Source organism: Silurus aristotelis (genome assembly GCF_946808225.1).
Source record: "Silurus aristotelis genome assembly, chromosome: 17".
NCBI lineage: Eukaryota > Metazoa > Chordata > Actinopteri > Siluriformes > Siluridae > Silurus > Silurus aristotelis.
The window spans coordinates 10,933,440-10,959,803 of NC_139590.1; positions in this window are offsets into that span (position 1 = coordinate 10,933,440).

Genomic DNA, 26,364 nt, shown 5'->3' on the forward strand with positions numbered 1-26,364 from the left:
ACATGGCTTTTTAAAGATTTGGAAAAGCTTTTTTTATTGCATTTTACTAATTTCGGGATGTAATATTTCGGCAGTGCTTGAACTATTAGCTCATTTCTGTAGTCTGCTTCAGCTGCAAGGCTGACAGAAGCGTCTATCTATGCCAGGTATATGCTGGTTCCATCTGCTATTATCAGCATCAGACATATCTCATCTTTGCATTAGGTGTTCAATTTCCGTGTTCATTATAACAAATTTGATCTGTTAGGACTTTTTTTTTAATATGGGCAATAGTTAACTATTTGTAAATAGTTTACTGGATGCATCAGTGTACTTGTTGCATTTTGTTGCTTTTTTTTCCTCTGTCATAGTTGCAAAGGCACAATTTAACTGTTCCAACATGAGCTCATCTAGGGAAAAAAGCATTAAAAGTGATCGAATGTCAGTTTTGATACTATTGTGCTTGAGGCCATGCTCATGCATGGTGGATAAGAACGTACTTTAAACAAAAACTGGGTCAAATTTTATCCTTGGATGTAGACAAGACTTGGAAGCATGTGCATTTGAAAAGCTTAAGGTTTTCTACTAACTGTGGCTGTTGCTGAACTCTATGACAGTTCTTTCAGATAACTGTTCACTTTACAGCTCCCTTTGCCTCATGAGTGTCCCTTGTTCTAAAAAAATTCTATATTTAACTTTTCACTTATCTCACTCTGGCCTGCTACTCCCTCAGCACCAGCAGTCATTTCAACAATCATGCCTGTCAACACCAGTAGTTTGGACTTGCTTCAACCCTCAATGTGACAACGCTCTCCCTCTAAGGTGCTTCATGATGTAAATAATCAAGGGTTGGATGATTAAAGGTTACAGATTCATGGTTTACCTCACTGGCACAACCTGTATAACCCAATGCTATGCTAAATACAACCTTAAGTGTATTTTTAATGCATGGTCTGCTGCTAAACATCAGTGTTCATAAGTGTTTGTTTCTAATTGCAATTTGGCAATAAGAGACTGAAAAGGAAACCACAATAGCATGAAAATGTTGCTCCTCAGAGCACAAAAGAAACTTAAGTGAACTTTATTTGGCATGACAGTTTTTATTTGCGTTTGTCAGCCCTAAGATGTGCTTAGGCTAGGTTGTGGATGCAGATGTCTGACACAGGATGTTACTAAATGTGATGGAGTGTGACAGTGAGCGTGTATCTGTGTGTGTGTGTGTGTGTGTGTGTGTGTGTGTGTGTGTGTGTGTGTGTGTGTGTGTGTGTGTGTGTGTGTGTGTGTGCGCGCACACGTAAAGTGCTGCCACCTTTTCCAATCTTGAAATATCCACTTCCATTAAACCATTTCAGGTTTAGTTTGCTGCATTTGTGTTTTTTGCTTGCAGTGATGTTGATACCCGGGCTATGAAGTGTTTTTTTTAATGCATCATTTCCAAGAATGTTGTTCATTTTCTTTCTTTTGTTTCTGTTCTGTGTTGCATTGTCTTTGCAATTCTCAACAAATAATTGTACTCTGGTTAACACCATTTCCTTTTGTTAAAAAAAAAAACAGTGCAATAGTTTTCCCTGGGATATAGTGAGCCTGTAGACTAGCACAGGAACACTAAGCATAAGACAAGCATACACTCTAGAGGAAATATCTATCTGAAGTTATCACATATTTTTATTCATACCTGAGGGCAAGTTTAAGGAACCAATCCACCTACTGGAATGTGGGAAGAAGTGAAGCAGGGAAGTGCTGGCTCAGTGGTAAAGGCTTTAGGCTACCGATCCGAAGTTCAAACCCAAGTTCTGCCAAGTGGTAGGAGCTCGGACAACATATCTTTCACCCTCTGCTCAGAGCAGTGTTAGACGTAGCAAGTATATTACCATAGCTGAATTTCTCAACAGATTTATTGAATGAGGGGGAAAAACAAAGAAACTACATAGGAAAAAAGCTGCATTGTTTCAATTTCAACATATACAAAATGTACAACAAAGTCGTCTTTATAGGCAGCTGTTTACTGCAAAGTTTCCATTTCCTACTCCTTATGCTCATGGCTTTTAGAAGTTTGTTTTATTCTTCAGAAGCAGTTCTGATGTAGTAATATAAGTTTTCCAATCTCTGTGGCCACAGCCCAGGCATAGGGTAAAATTATTTTCTTCAGATCTTGCCATGTATTTGGCCTCATTTTGGCTTTTATATAGGTTTATCTTCCTTTGAATGCTCTCTCCAGTCAGAAGTGTCATGCCCTCGGCAACTTTAGCCAGACTCCTCACGAAAAATGTTATCTGCTATCACAATATTTGTTAGTGATGCCCTTATCCTGCAAGCCACAAACGGGATTAAAATAACTCATCTCTGCTTGCAGAAAATTGATCGGATTAAGTCCTGTTTTAGCTTCACTCTTACACAAAGAAACACTGAGATAGTGTTTGAATTCTTGGGAGTGAGTGAAAACCAATCATTATGATTCAATGAATCATTTAAATGAGATGATTAAGATAAGGTGATTACAATCTTAGTTCATTTGAACTGTTTCCTGGCACTACTGTGATGGATAATAGCCAGAAATGTGATGAAAGAATTATTATATTTAGGATATTTTTGTCTTTATGTTCTCTCAACTGAGTGAGTACAGATACTTGACCATCTTCTCTTGCTTTAAAAAAAATAATAAAATTGTTACTGGATCTAGAAATGCTGACAGATTCAACAGGTGATCCTTTCATCCTCTTTTTTCGTTGCTGTGCAACGAAAAGCAAAAAAACAGTTTAATACGGGACTACACTGCATGTTCTATAAGGCCATTAGGATCTTCATTGCACTAACGCTCAGATCTAGATTTTGCCATGCACGCATGTCACAGTGCATTTAGCAATCCAAAATAAATCAGTGTTACAGTACAATGCAGCATATTTCTGATGGCCATTCATTAGGGCGAATGTTTCTGCCTTCATCTCAAATCCATTATAGAGAGCACTCAAATATGAGTCACAAATTACATCTCAGATAATCACATAACGCTGTCATTTCTTATATTATGAAACCTTTACAGATGCTGTGTCGAATATTAGAGACCCATTCTTCCTTCCAGTGTATTTTTCTGCTAGCACAGATAATCTCAAGCCACCTAAATTAATGCTATTATTTTTTTTACAGTGCCATTTTGTGATTATTCACCTTGATATTGCTAAGCATATTTGAGACAATATATATATATTTTTTTGTTTTAACAATATGACCAGTTGCTGAATTTAATAAAAATTAGCATTTTTCTAATGGATGAAATATAAACAAATTCATGTCATTTTAGCTGTTTGGTATGTAAACATTACAGAGAAATCTTAAATTAAACTGACCAATAATAGGCTAATGTAAAGGTTAAAGGTTAAACAGAAAACCTAAATAAGCAAAAGAAAGAAAAGGGGAGGAGGAAGACGTCTACAGAGACAGCAGGAAAAGGAGAAGTGTAGGGGAGTGGTGGTTCGGGTTGGTACTTTAAATGTGGGTACTATGACTGGTAAAGGGGGAGAGTTAGCTGATATGATGGAGAGGAAAAAGGTAGATATGTTGTGTGTTCAGAAGACCAAGTGGAAAGGGAGTAAGGCCAGGAATATTGTGGGTTTAAACTCTTCTATCATAGTGTAGATAGAAAGAGAAATGGTGTAGGGGTGATTCTAAAGGAAGATTTTAGTAATAGTGTAGTGGAGGAGCAGAGAGTTTATGATAGAGTGATAACCATGAAGCTGGAAGTTAAAGGGGTTATGATAAATGTCATCAGTGCTGATGCTTCACAAGTGGTCTTTGAGATGGAGGAGTTAAAAAAATTCTGGAGTGAGTTAGATAAAGTGGTAGAAGGTGTACACTTTGAAGTGCTTTGAGTCTCTATCAATGAATAAATCTACACTGGTATGCAAGATTACAAACTAAATATAAATATAACTCTTGAATTCTACAAAGCAAACTTGGAAAGTGCTAATTTAAGTGTTTCAGGAAGAGGTAAGTCTTCAATCGTTGCGTAAAAGATAGTCAGGGACTCCGATGTACGGATATCTAGGGGAAGTTTATTCCACCACCTCTGTGCCAGAACAGAGAAGAGCATTGAAGTATACTTACTTCTCATTCTGAGAGAAGGTGGTACCAATCGAGCAGTGCTGAAGGATCTCAGACTGCATGGTGCAGTGCGAGATGTGATGAGGTCTCTGAGGTAAGTGGTGCTGGTCCATTTTTGGCCTTGTAGGCAAGCATCAGTGTTTTGAATCTGATACGTGCAGCTACTGGAAGCCAGTGAAGGGAGCACAGCAGTGTGGTGGTGTGGGAGAACTTGAACAGATTGAACACAAGTCGTGCAGGTGCATTTTGGATCATTTGCAGTGGACGAATAGCGTTTAGGGGAAGACCTGCCAGCAGAGAGTTGCAGTTGTCGAGTCTTGAAATGACAAGAGACTAAACAAGCACCTGGGCAGCCTGTGTGGACAGTAATGGTCGAATCCTTCGGATGTTGTAGAGAAGAAATTGACAGGAGTGAGCTACATTAACGACATGTGGGAAGAAGGACAGTTCATTATCTATAGTTACCCCAAGGTTACGAGCATTGGCTGAAAGGGAGAGCAGATAGTCATGATTATTTATTATTAAATAGCATTATTTGGAGATCTTGACCTGGAGATGAATCACCTGGGAAGATGTTTACACACTGTTGCTGGTAGTTTGGCCCATTCCTCCATGCAGATCTCCTCTAGAGCAGTGATGTTTTGGGGCTGTCACTGGGCAACACAGATTTTCAACTCCCTCCAAAGATTTTCTATGGGGTTGAAATCTGGAGACTGGCTAGGCCACTCCAGGACCTTGAAATGCTTTTTTACAAAGCCACTCCTTCATTGCCAGGCTGTGTGTTTGGGATCATTGTCATGCTGAAAGACCCAGCCACGTTTCATCTTCAATGCCCTTTCTGATGAAAGGAGGTTTTAACCCAAAATCTCACGATATATGGCACCATTCATTCTTTTGTTTACACGGATCAGTCATCCTGGTCCCTTTGCAGAAAAACAGCCCCAAAGCATGATGTTTCCACCTCCATGCTTCACAGTAGGTATGGTGTTCTTTGGATGCAACTCAGCATTATTTCTCCTCCACACACGACACGTTAAATTTTTACCAAGAAGTTCTATTTTGGTTTCATCTAACTATATGACATTCTCCCAATCCTCTTCTGGATCATCCACATGCTCTCTAGCAAACTTCAGATGGGCCATGACATGCACTGGCTTAAGCAGGGGGACACATCTGGCACTGCAGGATTTGAGTCCCTGGCAGCGTAGTGTGTTACTGATCGTAGCCTTTGTTACTTTGGTCCTAGCTCTCTGCAGGTCATTCACTAGGTCCCGCCGTGTGGTTCTGGGATTTTTGCTCACCGTTCTTGTAATCATTTTGACCCCATGGGGTAAGATCTTGTGTGAAGCCCCAGATCGAGGGAGATTATCAGTGGTCTTGTATGTCTTCCATTTTCTAATAATTGCTCCCACAGTTGATTTCTTTACATCAAGCTGTTACCCATTGCAGATTTAGTCTTCCCAGTGTGGTGCAGGTCTACAATTTTGTTTCTGATGTCCTTTGACAGCTCTTTGGTCTTGGCCATAGTGTTTGGAGTCTGACTGTTTGAGGTTGTGGACAGGTGTCTTTTATACTAATACAGGTAACAAGTGGAGGACAGAGGAGCCTCTTAAAGACGTTGTTACAGGTCTGTGAAAGCCAGAAATCTTGCCTTTTTGTAGGTGACCAAATACTTACTTTCCACAATAATTTGCAAATAAATTCTTTATAAATCAGACAATGTGATTTTTAGGATTTTTTTTCTCATTTTTTTTTCTCATTCTCAAAATTACAGGCCTCTCTCGTCTTTACAAGTGGAAGGACTTGCACAATTGGTGGTTTACTAAATACTTTTTTGCCCCAATGTAGGTGAAGGGAACAGAGGTGATGAGGAGGTGATAGGTAGGTATGGCCTTAAGTACAGGAATGTGGGAGGGCAATGTCAAAGAACCACCAGTCACGCCTCCCTCCTTTACTCAACATTTTGCTCAGCCTCTCCCTCCCACTAATTATCTACACCTGTTCCCCATTTACCTATCCCCTTTATAAGGTCGCCATTCCCCCTCACTCACTGTGCGTCCGTGCTCCTGGAACCACTTTGCTGGAAGCACTCAGTTAAGTGTACCTTTTGCTTCCGTCACTTCTCCAACTCTCGTGTGTGTATTTGTGGACAATAAAGGTCTGCAGGTTTTTGACGCTGGGTCTATCCTGTATGCCCATGATATATTGCCTTAAATAAATTATTACATGGGAGCTCATGAGTCATGAATTTTAGCAAGACAAATGAACCATACTTGTCTTTTGGATAATTACCTGTAAATTCGAGGCACATTTAGCTTAATCTTTTGTTTATCACCACTCACCTCCACACCGACAAACACAACTAAAAGGGAGGGAGGCTTCACTTATACGGCTCTCTTCCTGTCTGTGACATGGAGATCAATTTGTGCTACACTGCGTGCCGCACACTTGCGTGAAAACGCGGAGACACGGAGAGGAGAAAAGCATTGGAACAAGATAGACTTACCATTTTACGATCCCACCTGATATTTCGATTTTTTACTTGTTTGACAGGAAAAAACATATATTCATTTATAAAAAAAAAAACCCAACAGAAAAAGTGTACTTTCTCTCTAGGAAGAAAAGCCTCATTTGATGTCTGTGTGCATGTGCCTGACTCAAGTACATGGTTTGTGTATTTCGTCCACTTTTGTTCATCAGCCACTTTGCTTCATCAATAGTTATTTATTAGCTGCTTACTAGTTTTACATTCTCCTTTATCCATTTTTTCCCCATGCAGCTTGTTCTTTCTCTTCTTATTTACGTTTTGTTGCATCTTTCTTAATGTCAAGCATCTGACTGTCATGCTGTGGATGATTGAATCCTCATTGTGAGTTTGACATGACCCGATCAACTGGAGCAATGGTACACTGTTAAAACTAGTAACACAATAGGATTTTCATGCTTTTAGTTTGTATATTTAATTTTAGTGCAGCGTTACCATTATGTATTTTGTCTACAGCTGTTACTATAACAGAACAAGGTGTATGCCATCTTCATAATGAATTACTGAACTGCTCACATTTGTATAGCAAAAGACTACATTATAAACATTTTATGGTTAAACAATTGCCTTTATTATGGCTAAAAATGCTTCTAGTCTTCTGTTAGCTGTGATTCTAGAGGAACTTGTGATTAATGTATCTTGATAAACATGGACTGGCTGTTGCTTCAGTTTTTACATGATCACTGTAAAAAGAAGGATCATAAATGCTACAGCTACACCTTAAACAATGGCACCTCTGTGAAAATAGAGCCAGTTATCTTTCCGTGGACAAAATTTGCCACTTATACAATGGCCAACAAATGTTTGGAAGCACCTACAGTAGATTTTTATAGTTTTTGAGAGACAAATGTTCCTTGTATGCAACAAACTAGATAATTTAACAGTATTTAGATTGCCTAAACAAATATGCAAATGTAGAGATATAAAACATGATTTTCTATAAAAAAAAAAAAAAAAAAAAAACTTGGCATGAATAACGCCATGCCTTTTGTAAAACTTGCCAAAGTCTAGTTGGATATTTCTTTTCAAAACGTTGCCATCCAGTTTATCCTGGAGCAGTTCAATAGGATTTAGGTGCAGTGACTGGGCAGGCTATTCCATGATTGATAACACTCCAGTTGACTGCTTGCCCTGTAAATAATGCTTATGAAGCTTGTCTGTATGCTTCAGGTCTTGTTGTATGATGAAGTTGGTTGGAAGCAGTCTAGATGGAATTGCATGATGTTGAAGTATGGAAAGGACATCTTGTTGGTTCAGTATTCCTTTCACGAATAAGTTTTCCAATTCCAACAAGTCTCTATGCTCCAAAACATCCCCAAACAAAGCTTTCACCTCTATGTTTGACTGTGGGTGTGAGGCGGTCTGGTAACATCTCTCCTGTTTTCCGTCTTAGAAAAGTTCTTAATTTGGACTCATCAGAACTTTCTTCTAGCTATTCACTGTCCAATTACCTGCTATAGAGCTCTGAGCTCAAACCCTGTTGAACACTTTTGAGAGGAATGGGAACACTGACTGCTCCCCAGGCCTCCTCACCCTACATCACTGACTAATTGACACCTGACTTTACTAATAACCCTCATTGCCAAATGAGCACAAATCTCCACAGCTACACTCCAAAATCTTCCCAGAAGAGTGGAGCTAATTATTAAAGGAAATAGGGATTAAATGTGGAATAGTGTGATTACTAAAGTCATCCACATGTCCATAAACCTTTGTCCCTATTCTGCATGTCTCTATAATCTCTTGATGTAGAAGCATAATCATATTTTTATTTGTATATGCATACTTCATATGGTTAAAATTTCATGACACATTTCTAGGTATGAATTATTGTTCTATCAACCTCTGCTTGTTTTTCAGTAATTCATTTTTTTTTTCAGTTTTATGGTATAGGACTACAAATGATGTTAATCTCTAACTGTGAGGTAATGTATGCTGTTCATCAGAAAACAAAATTATAAAACAAATTGTTATTCAGTCTCTAGTCTATAGTCTAGTTAATTTCATTAATTGTTCATTATAATTATATTTTTCCTCATTATTTTGAGTTTTATTAATGTTTAGCAAATAATAGAAAGAAATTATTAATTTAATAATTAATAATTATTTTATTAATATTTATGCTTAAATAAAAAATTAAAAAAAGGTTGAAAAAAGAAAAAAAAGGTTGTGTGCACAGTACACCTGCATCCCACATTAAGTTTTCATATTCATGATGATCATTTGTTAAATAAAACACTTTAGCTATATGTTTATACATTATGGGTTTATGCTTAAATAAATGTGTAATTCTTTTTAGAATAAAGCATTTTAATGTATATGCTTTATGGCTTTTATAGTAAGAAATGGTTTTTTTTTTTTTTTTTTATACTTTTACAGACAAACAGATAAATGTTCCTTACTTTTTAGTTATATGCACCAACTCTTTTCTGACTGTGCATACTGTAAATATTTAACTGTATTTGCCCATTGAGATGCAACATATTCATTTTTAATTACACATTCCCTTTGTTGAATATAACATTATTTAACATTATGATGTATTGAATTAAATTTAAGATTAAATGTAACATTTTGACAGTATACTTTATTAATTTTGTTTTAAAAAGGCTTTTTACAGTAGTGACTCATACAGTATATTAGCATAAAGCCAGTTTCCTAAACAGAGAGGGGCGGAGCTGTCAACTGATCACCACCTGGTGGTGAGTTGGATCCGATGGCGGGGGAGGAAGCTGGACAGACTCGGCAGACCCAAGTGTACTGTGAGGGTCTGCTGGGAACGTTTGGCCGAGCCTCCTGTCAGAGAGATCTTCAACTCCCACCTCCGGCAGAGCTTTGACCAGATCCCGAGGGAGGCCGGAGATATTGAGTCCGAGTGGACCATGTTCTCCACCTCCATTGTCGAAGCGGCCGCTCGGAGCTGTGGCAGTAAGGTCTCCGGTGCCTGTCGAGGCGGCAATCCCCGAACCCGGTGGTGGAAACCGGAAGTAAGGGATGCCGTCAAGCTGAAGAAGGAGTCCTACCTGGCCTGGTTGGCTTGTGGGACTCCTGAGGCAGCTGACGGGTACCGGCAGGCCAAGCGAACTGCAGCCCGGGTGGTTATCGAGGCAAAAACTCGGGCCTGGGAGGAGCTCGGTGAGGCCATGGAGAAGGACTATCGGCTGGCCTCGAAGAGATTCTGGCAAACCGTCCGGCGCCTCAGGAGGGGAAAGCAGTGCCCCACCAATGCTGTTTACAGTAGAGGTGGGGAGCTGTTGACCTCAACTGGGGATGTCGTTGGACGGTGGAAGGAATACTTCGAGGATCTCCTCAATCCCGCCGTCACGTCTTCCATTGAGGAAGCAGAGGCTGAGGGCTCAGAGGCGGACTCGTCCATCACCCAAGCTGAAGTCACCGAGGTAGTAAAGAAACTCCTCGGTGGCAGGGCACCGGGGGTGGATGAGATCCGCCCTGAGTACCTCAAGTCTCTGGATGTTGTGGGGCTGTCTTGGCTGACACGCCTCTGCAGCATCGCGTGGCGGTCGGGGACAGTGCCTCTGGAATGGCAGACCGGGGTGGTGGTCCCTCTTTTTAAGAAGGGGGACCGGAGGGTGTGTTCCAACTATAGGGGGATCACACTTCTCAGCCTACCTGGGAAAGTCTATGCCAGGGTACTGGAGAGGAGAATACGGCCGATAGTAGAACCTCGGATTCAGGAGGAACAATGTGGTTTTCGTCCAGGCCGTGGAACACTGGACCAGCTCTATACCCTCTACAGGGTGCTGGAGGGTTCATGGGAGTTTGCCCAACCAGTCCACATGTGCTTTGTGGATTTGGAAAAGGCATTCGACTGTGTCCCTCGCGGCGGCCTGTGGAGGGTGCTCCGGGAGTATGGGGTCGGGGGCCCTTTACTAAGGGCTGTCCGGTCCCTGCATGACCGAAGCAGGAGCTTGGTTCGCATTGCCGGCAGTAAGTCAGACTTGTTCCCGGTGCATGTTGGACTCCGGCAGGGCTGCCCTTTGTCACCGGTTCTGTTCATAATTTTTATGGACAGAATTTCTAGGCGCAGCCAGGGGTCGGAGGGTGTCCGGTTTGGTGACGACACGATTTCGTCTTTGCTCTTTGCAGATGATGTTGTCGTGTTGGCTTCATCAGACCAGGACCTTCAGCATGCACTGGGACGGTTTGCAGCCGAGTGTGAAGCGGCTGGGATGAGAATCAGCACCTCCAAATCCGAGGCCATGGTCCTCAGTCGGAAAAGGGTGGCTTGCCCACTTCAGGTTGGTGGGGAGTTCCTGCCGCAAGTGGAGGAGTTTAAGTATCTTGGGGTTTTGTTCACGAGTGAGGGAAGGGTGGAACGGGAGATTGACAGACGGATCGGTGCAGCTTCTGCAGTAATGCGGTCGATGTACCGGTCTGTCGTGGTGAAGAAGGAGCTGAGCCGCAAGGCGAAACTTTCGATTTACCGGTCAATCTACGTTCCTACTCTCACCTATGGTCATGAGCTCTGGGTCATGACCGAAAGGACAAGATCCCGGATACAGGCGGCCGAAATGTGCTTCCTCCGCAGGGTGGCTGGGCGATCCCTTAGAGATAGGGTGAGAAGCTTAGTCACTCGGGAGGAGCTCGGAGTAGATCCGCTGCTCCTCCACATCGAGAGGGGTCAGCTGAGGTGGCTCGGGCATCTGTTCCGGATGCCTCCTGGACGCCTTCCTGGGAAGGTGTTCCGGGCGCGTCCCACTGGGAGGAGACCCCGGGGAAGACCTAGGACACGCTGGAGAGACTATGTCTCCCGGCTGGCCTGGGAACGCCTTGGTGTCCCCCCGGAAGAGCTGGAAGAAGTGTCTAGGGAGAGGGAAGTCTGGGCATCTTTGCTTAGACTGCTGCCCCCGCGACCCGGCATCGGATAAGCGGGAGAAGATGGATGGATGGATGGATGGACAGTTTCCTAAACAGGAGCTGGAGACTGTGTGTTAAAATCATAGGAAATCAGCAGTTTCTGAAATACACATCAGCCCATCTGGCACCAACAACCATGCCATAGTTAAAGTGACAGAGATGTAATTTTTCCCAATTGTGATGTTTAAAGTGAACATTAAATGGAGCTCCCGACCTGTATCTGCATGATTTTGTGTATATTTTGCAGTTTAAAGTGAACAGTGAGTTGATGCTATTGGGTAGTAAATAGTTAATTTTAGACTAACACCAATTCAGCAGGTGAATGTTAAAAACATACAGCCATAAATGCATTGGTTCTAATAATTGACAATCTTTTCTTTCGGTGTTTCGGTTTTTGGTTTTGGCCTTGCTTTCCTCATTTTTGGTTTTTGGTTTCGGCCAAGAATTTTCATTTCAGTGCATCCCTAAAATATTATCGTTGGTGTGGCCCTCTGACACAATTCAGGTTTCTCATGTGGCCCCTTGTAAAATTTAATTGCCCACCCCTGGTCTATACAAACACAAAACTGAGTAATTTTTAAACAATATTTTATTTAAGTCAGACCAGCACAAACTGAATATATCACAAGGATTTCTGAAATAAATAACAAAACAAGCTGAATAATATATTCAGAATCAAAAACTAAAGTGACTTCTGCATCATAAAAGCTGTTGTGTTGAGCTCTTAAAAATGTTCCTTTCACAGCTTAAGTATGAAAACTATCAACAATGTAGAACAGAACACCGGGTTAGCTTCTAGCTTCGTCGAGGCATGGAGTTTCTGGAGGAGCTTCGACAAAATGGAGTTGCTGTTTATCACAGTAGATACGACCTTCGAACCAGAAAGACACAGCTTACATTTGACTAAAAAGTTTTTGTCTTTATGCTCAACTAAATTACTGCTGCACATACTTAACTGCGTTACAATAACACGTTACTAGTAATGCATTATTGCCCAACACTGCATCTGAGTATGCAAAGTCTGATGATTTCTTCTTTGATAGCTGTTTATTTCACACACACCAATCTTTTGCCTACAGAATTGCTTTCAGAATCATTTAATTTACATATCTCAGCAAATGAAAACCAAAATTCAGAGAGAGACTTTTAAACACAAAGTATCTAATTACACTCACAGAGCACTATACTATACTAAAACTGGGAAGACTCTGATTTAGCTCTCTTCACTTTCTTCATTCCTTCATGGCATGGACTTCGTAGGATGTTGGAAACATTCAGTTGAGACTCCAGTCCTGTTAATGATTTATTATTGTTATTCCTGGAGATTTGTTTGGAAATCTTCCATTCTACCACAAAATGTACTATTAGATTCTGATCTGGTGCCTGTGAAGGCCACTTAATAGCAAAGAAATCTATCAACTTCATGAAACCAATTTGAGTTGACTACATCATGCTGATGTAGCAATTATTTGATTAGAAGACATTAGGGACGCATATGGACAGCAAAAATTCTCTTTGGGTTTCAAGCAAAGGTTGATATTAATGGGACCAAATTGTGCCAAGAAAACATTTCCCACACTATTCTATCAGCTAGGACTGTTGACACAAGGCAGTCTGGGTGTATAGATTCATGTAGCTGGCACCAAATTCTGAACATCATCTGTTTGCCTCAGCAGAAATCAAGATTCATCAGAATTAGTCTTAAACATATACTCTGGGTGAGCCTGTACCCACTTTAGCCTCAGCTTCCTATTCTTGACTTACATAAGTGGAACCCAAAATGGTCTGATTATGTAGGCCTTGGACGTTAAAGTGTTGTTCATTGTTGTGTAAGAAAAAGCTTTTCTCCTCACCACAGCTGTGCAAATTGTGGTGAACAGAAATTGTAGCCTTTTTGTCAGCTCAAACAAGTCTGGCCATTCTCCATTAACCTCTGGCAGCAACAAGGTATTTTTGTCCATGTAACTCCTGCTTACAAAAAGATTATCTTTATTACACCATCCTCACATAAACTTAAGGCACTGCTGTGTAAATCCAAGGAGACGTTTATGCAAAAATTACTTGAAACTTTTAGTATGCATCTATATGATTTTATTAATTGCACTGGTTCCACCTGATTAGACAACTGCATTGATGAGAGGGTCCTAAAAAGTGCTCAGTGCATGTACTCTAAAGTATAATTTATTTTCTCAAATAATTGTTCATATTTACTTGTTGTAGTTCCCACTTTACCACGATTATCACAAAAAAAACAAAAACAAAAAAAAAACGATTGTGAGCATGCAACACCATGACTTTGCAACACATAGTATGGGAAAGCAAAATAATTAAACATCTGTTGATATCTAGCATTGCTTAATCATAAATGAGTGATTGCCTGGTCAGAATAAACCCTCTAATATTATCTCTAATATGAGATTTTGGACCACCTTTTGCTTTGATTACAGCACACCTTTGCTTTGGCATCATTTCATTAAGCTCATGCAATATCACAACATTTATTTCTACCCAATATTGCATTGATTTCTCATCCAGTTCTTGAATTAATGATGGGAGAGTCAGACTGCTGCATAAAGTCTTCTTCAGCACATACCAAAGATTCCCAATGGAATTAAGGTCTAAACTCAGTGGTGTCCAATCCATGTGATACACACTGATTTTTTTTATATCTTGGGTATAACATACTGTAACAATGGATTAAATGTTATGTTTAAAAAATATACTTCATACTCCTAACACTTCTTACAGTACTTATTTGGAGCAATCTGTATTTTATATATAGTTTTGGTAAACCTTGTTTAGCAAATGAAAATGTAAATAAATCTATGTATCAGAGCACTGCTATGAATCATGTACCTTTTTTTCATACTAATCTACATTCCATATATTTAAATAAACAGAACTACCTTAATAATGGTTTTATTCAAAATGACCGCTTTGCCATTATGCTATGGGTCTGAAGGTGAATCCCCGCTCTGTCTAAAGTTTCTTGTAATATAGTTGTTTTAAGAGCTATTTTTTTCATGATTCCGTAATAAAATGTGTTGAAAGGCTCCTGGAAAGGAATACTTATTTATGCCACTTTATCAAAGCCTTTCTGCCATTGCGATGCAATGATGTACAGACAGATACCAGATGCTGGATGTGCAGGTTTAATAATAAAATGGGAAACAAATCCCAGTTGAGTTGCAAGATCAAGGTCAAGAACAGGCACAGGTCACGCAATCAGCAAACAATATACACTAGAAAAGACTAAGGCATAAATGTAATGAACAGCAGGTCTAGATCAAAGGTTAAGGCAGATAATACAAAGGCATGTTAATGTCAGTTGCACTAAGTAAAGATAAACATACTTTGCAATGTCTCACTTACAGAGTGCATGTGTATGTGTGTTTGTGCATGTTGCCAAACATTTGGCAAATTTGAAAAATCCAAAAACCCAAGTGTTTTTACGTAAAGCACTGACCACAACCCCGCTAAACACCTATTACAAACTTAATACAGACTGAACCCCAGACCTCCTCTTGTGTCGTAAAAACAAATCCGAACGATGCCTAAACTAAAGGAGAAAACCTTTCTAGAAGACTGGAGCTTATTACATCAGCAAAGGGGAGACTAGGCTTGATGGTCATGCATCCACAAAAGCTATATTGATGATGTCGAATAATATTAAAGATTATGAAGAAGATTCCGTCTTTACATTTGTTCCTTTAAATGAATATATCCATGATTTTAAATTGGGGGTATTGGTAGCTCGGTGTTCTAGATAGAGTATTGATGTTGAAAGTCTTAAAATCCCTGGACCAACAGGCTGCAACTGCTGTGCTCATAACCCTCAACTGCTCAGTTGTATAAATGGAATAAATGTAAGTCACTCTGGATAAGAGTCTCTGCCAAGTGCTATAATTAAGCATGCACAATCAAACCAAGGACATGACCTAAGAATATTTTATTATATATTAATTAAATTCTAATCCATTAGAAAAAATACTAAAGCTTTGATTTCAGATTGTCTTGTTTACATAGCTTTATTTACAGGCAATAAAACAAATATTATAATTGTCTTCCATATTTATTGTGTTTCTGTTCTATAATCTAATTACAGTGGAACTCGGTTATAACGTCGGTTATCTCGGTGCAGCCGCAGAAGAACTCGCGGAAGTGGCGGAAAAATCGGGGGGGGGGGAATCCGCGATGCGCTTTGGGAAGACAAGAGCAGCCGTTGAGAGAGTGCCGGTGGGAAGACACGTACCGGGATACACATGAGCGATAACAACGACCGCCGTGAACCAACATATACCACCAATAACGGAGAGTGAGAGTGTGGAAGTTCAAATAGGAGCTGGTGATGAAGCCGGGAGCTTCAGAGAAAGCGGCCGAAAAAACACCTGACACGCTGAAGGGGGCCGAAGGGGGCGTGGCAGGTGGATTCCTGACAGATAAACATGTACTGTATGTATTTTTATAGCATGCCTTCATCAAACAAATCGCGGCAACGCTGTTGTGTAAAAAACCCTTCAAAAACACGTGCATGCACATTCTCATTTATTAACGCACATCATGTACATAAAGAAATTTCAAGCACTTTAATATATTGCCGCCATTTTGATTTTCGTTTATCTCGATCATCGGTTACCTCGATGCTTTTTGGCGACCCCCTAGGACATCGACATAACCGGGTTCCACTGTAATAGAATTAATAAATCTGATTAAATAAGTTAGTACTGTATTATATATTGGGAGTCAAAAGCAGGATTTTTAAACTGTATCATACTGTACTCACTTTTTTATTTGTATTTTTTTTGTTTATTTTGTTTATTTTTGTTTGTGCCAATTTGTCTTTTTCTTGCTTTTTTTAAATGCTTGCCTTCCAGAAGACCTTGTCTATAGTTCTACAGTAACATAATCAAAATGTTGGAAAGGATTTGCACTTTAGTGAGTAATCATTCTCAATTTAACCATCAAGATGAGTGAAAAAGATTTAACAAATCAACTTTAAATGAGGGTTGTTTTTAAATGTTTCTTACAACCTTACTGGCATTTATTAAAACTCTTATAAGGTAAAACTTACAGGAATTTTCTTTGATTCTACCAAAGCTCAACTTCATGCATATTTTTTTGCCTTGCATATTTAATTTGAATAATTGGTTTTCTAGAACTAAAGTGGGTGAGATATATTAGACAGCAAATAAATATTTTGTCATTTGAGTGAGTTTGACAAGGGCCAAATTGTGATGGCTAGACGACTGGGTCAGAGCATCTCCAAAACTGTGTTCCCAGTCTGCAGTGGTTAGTATCTATTAAAAGTGCTCCAAGATAGGAACAGTGGTGAACCAGCAATGTGATCATGTTCAGCCTGCCTTCTTCTTTGCATAATAGATATTTAACCTACATTTGTGGATGACAGGTCAAACTGTGTTCACAGACAATGATTTCTGGAGGTTTTAATAAGAGCATGCAATGATTTCCATTACAGAATCATGACTGTTTTAAATGCAGTGCCGCTTGAGGACAGGACAATCTCGGGCACCCATTATTGATTTTTACCCTTGCCCCTTGTGTACAGAGATATTATGTACTGTAAATAATGAGATATCCAACTGTTTTGCTATTTTATGTTGAGCAACATTATTTTGAAATTGTTCTAATTCGTAAACAGTCTTTCACAGATTGGTGAAGCTCCGACGCTTACTGTACCCAGACGTTTTCAGTGACGTGTTGCAGCTATTTAATTCAATACGATTTTATATTCTTTAATTAATAAATTATGCTTGTAGTGTTTTTCAGTAGATACTTTTTTGTAGTATTTGATAAAAGGATAAATTGCTGTATGCATCATCAAGCTACTTATATAGAAAAATACTTTAGGTAGTTTTCAAACTTATATGCAGCATAAACCTTGTTTTTCTTCTGACACCATTTTATTTTTTAGTTATTACTTAGATTCATCATTTGGAATGACTAATTGTAAAATTTATTGGAAAACTGCACTTCAACTGCACACGAATACTTGTTCTGGGAAGTCTGCCTTTCAAATATATTTGTAAAGAATTGTAAAATAACCTGCTTGAATATATCTGGCCATTCTCTTCTGACCTTTTTAACTACTGCATATTATAATGCCTTGTAATGGCACAACATAATTGGCTTATTGTATAATTGCATGAATAAACAGGTGTACAGGTAAAACGTGGTTGGGGAGTGTGTCCACTTCTTCCAAAAACCCATTGAAGAAGGGTTGTAATATCTCATCACAGTGTTTCTTGGTATTTAAACAGGGTGGTTGACACACAGCACAGTACATCATATCAACAGTAGAAAGTAGAAATTCAGACAGATTTACACACCAGCTGTTAGCTTTCCAACATTGTTTTGCCACTTTTCTCTAGACTTAAAGACAATTGAAGTTACACATGTATATCTTTGGTAAGTAGTCACAGCAAGGCATATTTGGAAGAGTAGAAATCCTTTTATGTAACAGTTGTTGAAGTGCAAACCCGGCATTGCCGTTTTGATTTTATCCAATTGCATTGCTTTGCTGCCAAATTAGATCAGTCAGAGATGAAATTTTTTGAATTCTGAAGAAAGAGTAGCCAGAGCTTTTAAGCAAAGAATCCTTTTTCTAATAGTGTGTTTTTATAGGAGCCAGTAAAGCATAGAGCCCAGTATTTCTGAAATAATGAAGTATGTGTAAGGCTTCTGTGGAATTTAGGAATATTGGTTGTCCCTATAAAACTTAGGAAGACACTTTAAAGAAACTTTTTCCCAACAGGACATCTATTATATTTCAGTGCAGACCTGTATGAGGTCCATATTTTGCTGTTCCATAAAGAGCTCATGGAAAATTCAATAGGGAGCATGAAAGGCCCATTACACCTATTAGGTATTTCTGCAGTATTCATGAGTGAATGCATAGCAAAAAGTCAAAAGAAATATACAGTTTGGCTATTTCCTTGACACAACCAGAACATAGTAAGCAAATTCAGGATTTTCTTCTTTTTGGAAATATCTATGCAAAATGAGCTGCCATATTTAAATAAGTCACTCCTGCTGTTTCAAACCTAACTTTTAGCTCTAGCTGTTTTGCACAACACAGGCTCTGCTGCATAGTAATTGATCATAATGTAAAAGCAGTGAGCTTGAACACCTGTACATTTGCTGCAATACACACTCAGTTTGCCCTGGTGCAGTTTTCAAAACTTCTCAGCTCTAGGGCTAGATTCTCATTCAACCTTGTGTTTTAAACAATTTAAGTTGAATGAGACAGGGCCTTTGATAAACCCATACATAACTGCGAGTCACACTAATGCTGTAACCCACTTACTCTCTCAACCTCCCACCACTTCATAATAATCACTAAGCTGCTCTTCAGCACTAAATTCTCCACTTCACAATTACAACTTGCACAAAATATGACTTTCAAATGAGAATTCAAACATTGTATGTTTTTTTTTTTCACAGCAGGTTCAAAATAATTCAGAGCAAGATAAAAAAAAATGCACCCTCGTGACCTTGTTGTATAAATAAATTTTATTCAAATAGACTCCATGTTTCAATGATTTAAGCTTTTAAATCTAAAGGGCTGAGCAGACAGTCTTGCACAAAGCTATAGCAAAATAATAACCGAATTTCATGAGTTCACCAGCCTCTATCTAGAACATTTTTCAGCTCATGCCACAGCCACACAGCTGCTGAATAGAGGTTCCTAAGCAGATTATTTCAATGAACCATCAGCAATTTTTTTTTTTTTTTTAGGAAAATTAAATATTTGTCAAGTTGTATGATGTAAAATGATTTTTAATGGGCATTTGTTGGTAGAAAATTAGCTCAGTATATATAACAAAAGAAGTGAAAATTTGAAACGTTTTCTTTTCAGTTGTTGAATGCTTGCTGCCAAACAAACCTATCTCGAACCTCAGAGCAAAAAAGAAGCATTACTTAGAAACATGGGTTATTATTGGGGAAATACTGGGCTTTCATGTTGTTAGTGAGGGCTTACATTTTGTTAAAGTATGTGCCCATTTCTGCCAAAACACTGTCACACAAATTGGAAAAATCTTCCAGCCTTGCCTTGCAATAAACGTGCTTGAGAACGGTTATCTGACTGTAATTTTACCATAACTACTGCCATTTTACCATGTGTATAAGATGATCTTTTGCAGTCCATCCTTCAAGCAGCCATACCTGCATTTATGTCCCAGCGTGTGAACCAATCCAAGCTCATTTGCTATTCATGAGCAGCAATGAAGGATCACACTCCTGCTCCTCCACAGGAGGCTGACACTGGTACCACATCTGCGCTGTGGAAGCTCGCCTGCTAAATTGGCCTTAAAAACAAAAAAGGGACCTTAATTTCCAATACAGAACAGAGGCTTTTATTACTGTGATATAAAAGCTAGTGAGCTAGAGCGAAGAGACTCAGGTTCTGCAGTAAAGAATGGTTTCTGAGGCAAAGCCCTGGTGTGTGACTGACATAATTATTCTCATCAGTTGTGGCTTTAGGAAAGGTGTGTGTGTGTGTGTGTGTGTGTGTGTGTGTGTGTGTGTGTGTGTGTGTGTGTGTGTGTGTGTGTGATGGGGTGCGCTTTGCTCCCCAGATGTTGTTTTCTTTAATAGCAGGTTGGCTTGGTTGCTTGCAGAGAAAAGGAATATTGTGGAGGAGAGGGAAAAACGGAAACCCTAACATTCACCTGTCTTCCTGCCTGCAGAAGAAGGATGATCTCCTCTGCTTTGAAGTATAATTAGCACTTTGGGATGCCTGCAAGACAGCACCTGAGGCTACTTCCTGCCTCTTTCAATTATGCAGTGAGGAGGAAAAGAGAGAAAGGAAAGATAGAGAGGATAACAGTAATAGAGGGTAAGTGAAAGAGATGGATAGATGCAGAAAACAGGAGAAAGGAAGAGGAGTGGGAGAGGGGCTGTACAGACAAGTACAACAGGTCCCTCATCATTCACAAAAGCTAGATTTCATTACTGGGTAGAATTCTAGGAAAATTACAGTGAAGGCTTTGTGACCCTGTGTGGTTTGGGTCTAAATAGCTCCTGTGTGCAAACATCAAATAATTAAATAGAGGTTTCATTATTAGTCTCACACAAAGGCTACAGGCACAAGAAAAATGTAATACAAAAACTGAAGAAAACATGCTGACTTTAAGGTCAACGTGAGCATACCTTGTTTCTGGCAGCATCTAACTTAAAATTTTCCCCATGCATAATCAGAATAATTGATCCTTGACTGGCAGCTAATTTTTGCAAGCTGCAGGGCAGACATACACTTTAGCATTAGCACAGCGGCATTCCCCTAGGCTTCACTCACCCCTGTTCACTCACGATTTTACGCATTGATGTTAGGATAGCGCAAGGCCTAGGGCTCTGGAACAACAGCAACTAAGCACCTGATGCAACATCTCAATTGGCAAACCCATTTCCGGTGTCCAAATGCAGCAAGTCAAAATCCATGGGCCTGAGGCATAAAAAAAACAAAAAGGCCGACATTTTGAGCAGTCAATCCAAACTGAATTCTTGTCAAGGTCAGTGAAAGCTTGTTTATCAGCAATCACTGTTTTAACTGATGTGTTTTCTACCACCCACAGGGGCTATTAAAACATGGTGTGCAAAAGAACAGATTCATTCATAAAGATCCTGGTGCCCATGATTATTATTATTATTATTTTTTTTTTTTTTATAAACAGCAAATGTATGTCCTTGAAGAATCATGTAATACCTGGTGCTTGTGATGATATATACTCACAAACACTTTAATAGGAAAACTTGTACACCTGTTCAAATAACCAGTTAGCCAAATATGTGGCAAGTGCACACATCAACACATGTTCACATCAAAACCAATTGCGGCATGGTGGAAAATCCCAACGCCACTGTTAGGCTTTTGAGGAAGGCCTTGAACTCTCAACTCCTCACCAATAAGATCAAATGCAGTAAATGTAATGTAAATGGTTGATTGATGACAAAAGTTGGGTTGAGTTAAGTAGTACAGAAACTGCTGATCTGGGATTTCTACACACAAGTCCCCATGTCTAAAACAGAATACAGTGGGGGAATAAAATATGGTTCTAGAATTAAAATCCTTGTTGAGGAGAGATGTCAAAAGAAAACTACATTACTGTTGTTAGCTAAAGATAAACATTTTAACTTATCACTCTTTCCAACTGTAATTTGCAGAAAAGTACATTTAAAGAAAATACACCAACTTTAAGTGAATGTGCTACCAGAGATCCACACATTTCAGGAATCTAAAGATTCAGTTTAAGTCAATTTTATTTCTATAGCGCTTTGCACAATGGACATTGTCTCAAAGCAGCTTTACAGAATGTAAGAATTATAGAACAAAATTCACTTATTAAAATTTGTGTATTTATCCTTGAGGAAAAGGATAAATAATAAAGGAAAAACTCCATTAGAGGGTATGAGAAAGAAACCTTGAGAAGAACCATACTGAAAAGGGGAACCTATCCTCATTCAGTGACACAGTCTCACTGAAACAGACTCAGTTAAATGTTTTGCGAGAAAGGGTGTGAAAGCAATAGGCTGCACGAATCTATAGTCTGGGCTAGAAAGAAATTACTACTACAGTACCTTCTCTTCTACTCTATAATTTTTGCTGTATTTTTCAACAATTGACTTTTGGAGGTGCTGTTGCTCTGAGTTCCACAAAATTAGAAGGAATCCAGTGTCATTTCCAAAAATAAAATCTATGGATGGAGAGGCCCATTTATATTTAGATTAGACTATTGTCTTAAGACATGGCTGGATAGAAATTTGTGCTGAATATTTCCTTTGGCAATGTAAAGTAGGTCAGGTAGACTCACTGAAAACTTTGTTTGGAACACCTGTACACCTACTCATTCATTCATTTTCTCCCGCTCATCCGTAACTCGGGTCGCGGGGGCAGCAGTCTAAGCAGGCCCCCGCGTTCGAATGCTGCCCAATCCTCACAGCACCGTCCCTTACGGTCCCTCCTGCAGGTGGTGAGCCCACGGGAAGTACTCATTCATGCAATTATTAAATCAGTCAATCATGTGGCCAATAGGACATCTTTGGGAGGTGATACAATGGGAAATTCAAAGCATAAAAATTCACTCGCAAACTCTGTAGGAGTTGCAAGATGCATGGACCAGAAATTCAAAGGAATGTTTCCAACATCTTGTGGAAACTATGGCAGGAAGAAATTCAACCATAGGATGGTAAAGGAAAGGTTCAAAGAATATTAGTATGGCTTGCACTAATACAGTATATTATAATAATTGTTCTGAATTATATTCTTATTTTTAGATGTAATTTACAAAATTATATTTGCATGGTCCCACATATGCAATCATATTTAATGTTAGAATTGTTATTTATTTAGTTAACCAGAAGCCCATTCGATTTGATAGACATGTCTCACTCTGACAGTTTAAATAGCCTCTGGTGATTTAGCATTAGAATGCTTTTAGGAATCATAATCTGATCCAACATGTATTTTAGCTTACTCGACAGAAATAGTGCTAATATCAATATTTATATAGTCCCCTCCCTCTGCCTGTGTCCATCAATCCACTTGATCTCAATAGTACTGCCCACTGGAGACCTATTCAGGCATAGTGTTAATCCAATAATGGTGGAAAGCACAGTCAATTAAAGTATTCATATTTTGATGGTTTGTCATTTCAGCTCTCATTGAGCTTTCCCATACAAGCAGGTGTAGCTGTTGCCCTACTTCGAACGATTCTAATTTTTCTCTCTGCATGCACAGTGAAGGATTCAAACTCTATGAATATGCAAATGCATTTAATACTTAGACAGCGGTGCATAGAAAGATGGATTTGTACTTGAGGGCTAGGCACACTCCACTGGTAGCCACATTGATCTCTTTTCATTTCATGTGTAATGAAAAGATTGGGGAGTGGATGAAAAGACGAAACAGGTTTTTGGATAGGAAGAAACTACAATAATATTAAGCTCTGAATATTTGCATATTCTGCTTACTTGCAATCTGTGAAATGTTTTACTACTTACATGGAGCTCACACAGAGTGACAGCAAACAATGTTCTCTCTTATAGTAAAAATGCTTAAAGAATTATATGAATTACAGGAATACCACTTGATATTGTAATACTATCCATTGCAATGCCACGTTGTGTACATCACTTTTCACTTATAATTTATAATGATGTGTAAATATTTATAAAGAGAACTGTAATATTTATTAGTAAATATAAAAAAGTCTATATATGTAAAATGCCATTGTTGTGTGCATCATAGAAACCATTTCTATCATCTATACTCATGACTATTAAGATTTTATAATTAAAAATGAAATTTTTCCAAAGCATTTTTATAAAAATATTTTCATTATTATTTGAGAATAAACACAAAAAGTACCTTGTATAAAGTTTATGAATGTTTTCGTTTTTGCATGGCTAGGTGATGTGCTCTGTTCTCTCAATAATTGTGAAGGACATTGCCTGACAGTGAGAAAAAATAGATATAGTGTAAATAGGCAAAGCTAACCCACTGTGAAAATGTCAAGCAGAACATTGTGGCATTTTTAGAGTAGGTAGGAATGTGCCATTTCATTAAAGCTGGAGTTTGTCATAGGCCTTTTCTGAGAACTCATTTTGTGGGTGTAAATAATGTGAAACAGCACAGTAAACAAGTCCAGGTTAAACTGCAACGTACCACATCCCAAAGAATGTGGGCAAATGAAGGTCACGGTGACTCAGATGAAGTTTAGACCTGCCTCAAAAAGTAGGTGCTCTGTAAGGAAGGAGATAGCTTAAAAAATAAACAAATATAGGTTACCTTTAACTGAGGTGATAATCTGAAAAAAAACTTAAGTTTTTATATTAGCACTGATTAAATACTGGTGAGAAAAAAATATTGACTCTGGTTCCTGCTTACACAGTAGATAGATAGATAGATAGATAGATAGATAGATAGATAGATAGATAGATAGATAGATAGATAGATAGATAGATAGATAGATAGATAGATGGATGGATGGATGGATGGATGGATGGATGGATGGATGGATGGATGGATGGATGGATAATAGGTATAACACTATTTCTGTTTGTAACAGACGTAAAGAAACAAAGGTTAGGGAGAAATATGAGCAGGAGCCCCAGGAGAGCAGATGCAAAGAGAACTTTGCTGTAAAAAAGAATGACAATGCAGTTTTCCATGGGACAGATCTTCTGGTGGTGAGATAAAAGATGAACAGTGAGCAGCTTTCTGATGAGGCGCCAAGGCAATATAAATCCCTACTACTACCCCAACTAGTAATATATTTGAAACCCTCTCATGTTCATCTTCCAGTACCAATAAAGTGGTTCAGCATCATTAGGCGATTGTCTAACTCCACTGTGCCATCACAACAGCCAACAATGTTTAAGACATTCTAAAAGTGCAGTGGGGGTTAAAACTGGTGGAAATCTCATCACCTCTTAAGCCTCTATGCATCCAGAGCCATTAGTCCATGTATACGTTAGGACTGTTTGAGGCACAATGATGTTCGGTGATCAATGCTTCATCATGCCTCATTAGGCTGCCCTCCAGTCCCCAGCTTTAGCAACAGTCTCATTTTTCATTGTTCCCATTAGTGGTCATTAAATGCAACTATGATAATCTGAAGCTGGAAGGTAAACAGATCCTAATTCTAGCACACATTCAAGTACACCGTGAATGCTGCTTTATCTGCTATGTGGCCAAAGTGACCTTGAGGAAAACACTGCTGTGCTGCTTACAGTATGTCCTGTTGCTTCACCCCATGACTCTGTGTGTTTAGCTGGAACAAATGCCAGCACTGTTATTCATTCATTCATTCATTCCTTCATTCATTCATTCATTTGTTCTTGTACTCTTTCATTTGTTCATTTATTTTGTCCTCAACGGAATTGCATTATGCAAATTGGAGTTTATTTCTTATCAATATAAGTGAGCACTCACTGCTAACTTGTATGCCTTTTATCTCCATTTCTATCCATTTAGAACACATTATCTGATCAATTCAAATATTGTATTCATATTTGGTTACATCCCTAATTGCCACATGGATCAATTTGTGGTGTGGACCGATTGCTTTGTAAAAATGTCTCTTAAAAAGCCTTATTTTTGCATCATTAACTTTTCTCCTCCTTCCTGTCTCTGCTTATATTGTTCCCATATTTTTCACAGAGCTCATCTTTCATCACAGGCATGAATAGGACAGAACATTCTTTACTTTTTTATTAATATTGCTCACACCAGTTTTGGTGTCTTCTTATAACTGACTAGTAACAAACTTTAAGTTGCCTGGTTGGATGCTATTTAGACAGACTTGCAGAGTGAAATGGGTGATTTTTAAATTTGGGTCAGTTATTAAAGTCGCAATCACGTGTAATCACTGCTGACACCCTTTTAATTTTAGTGGATAGCAGTCGAGACACTCATCATTCCGAAAACCATGTTTCTTTTGGATGTGGTGATTCCTGGGTTTTTCCCTGAGAATGTGCTCAGAGAACGTAGCAACAACGCTCAGATAGAATTACTTCTGCAGCCTAAAAAAAACACATAAAAAAGCACAATCATGCAGAGATTGTTTGTATTTGTTTGTGTTTTCATCTGCACATGCAAGCACAGTAGCAGATCTCTCTTTCCATCAAGAAATGTGCAGTGCTAGCTGGTGTGGCAGGTTGAAAATTCACATTATTTAAAACCTGTCTCTAAAACAGCCATGACTCTCCATTTGCAATGAAAAATGGGTCTAAATGAGATTAATTCTTTAAGGTTGGCTGAATTAAGAGAGGGACTGCTGCATTTAGATAACCAGCCTAAAGCTAAATTGTGTAAATATCTAGAATAAATTATCATAGAAACATGC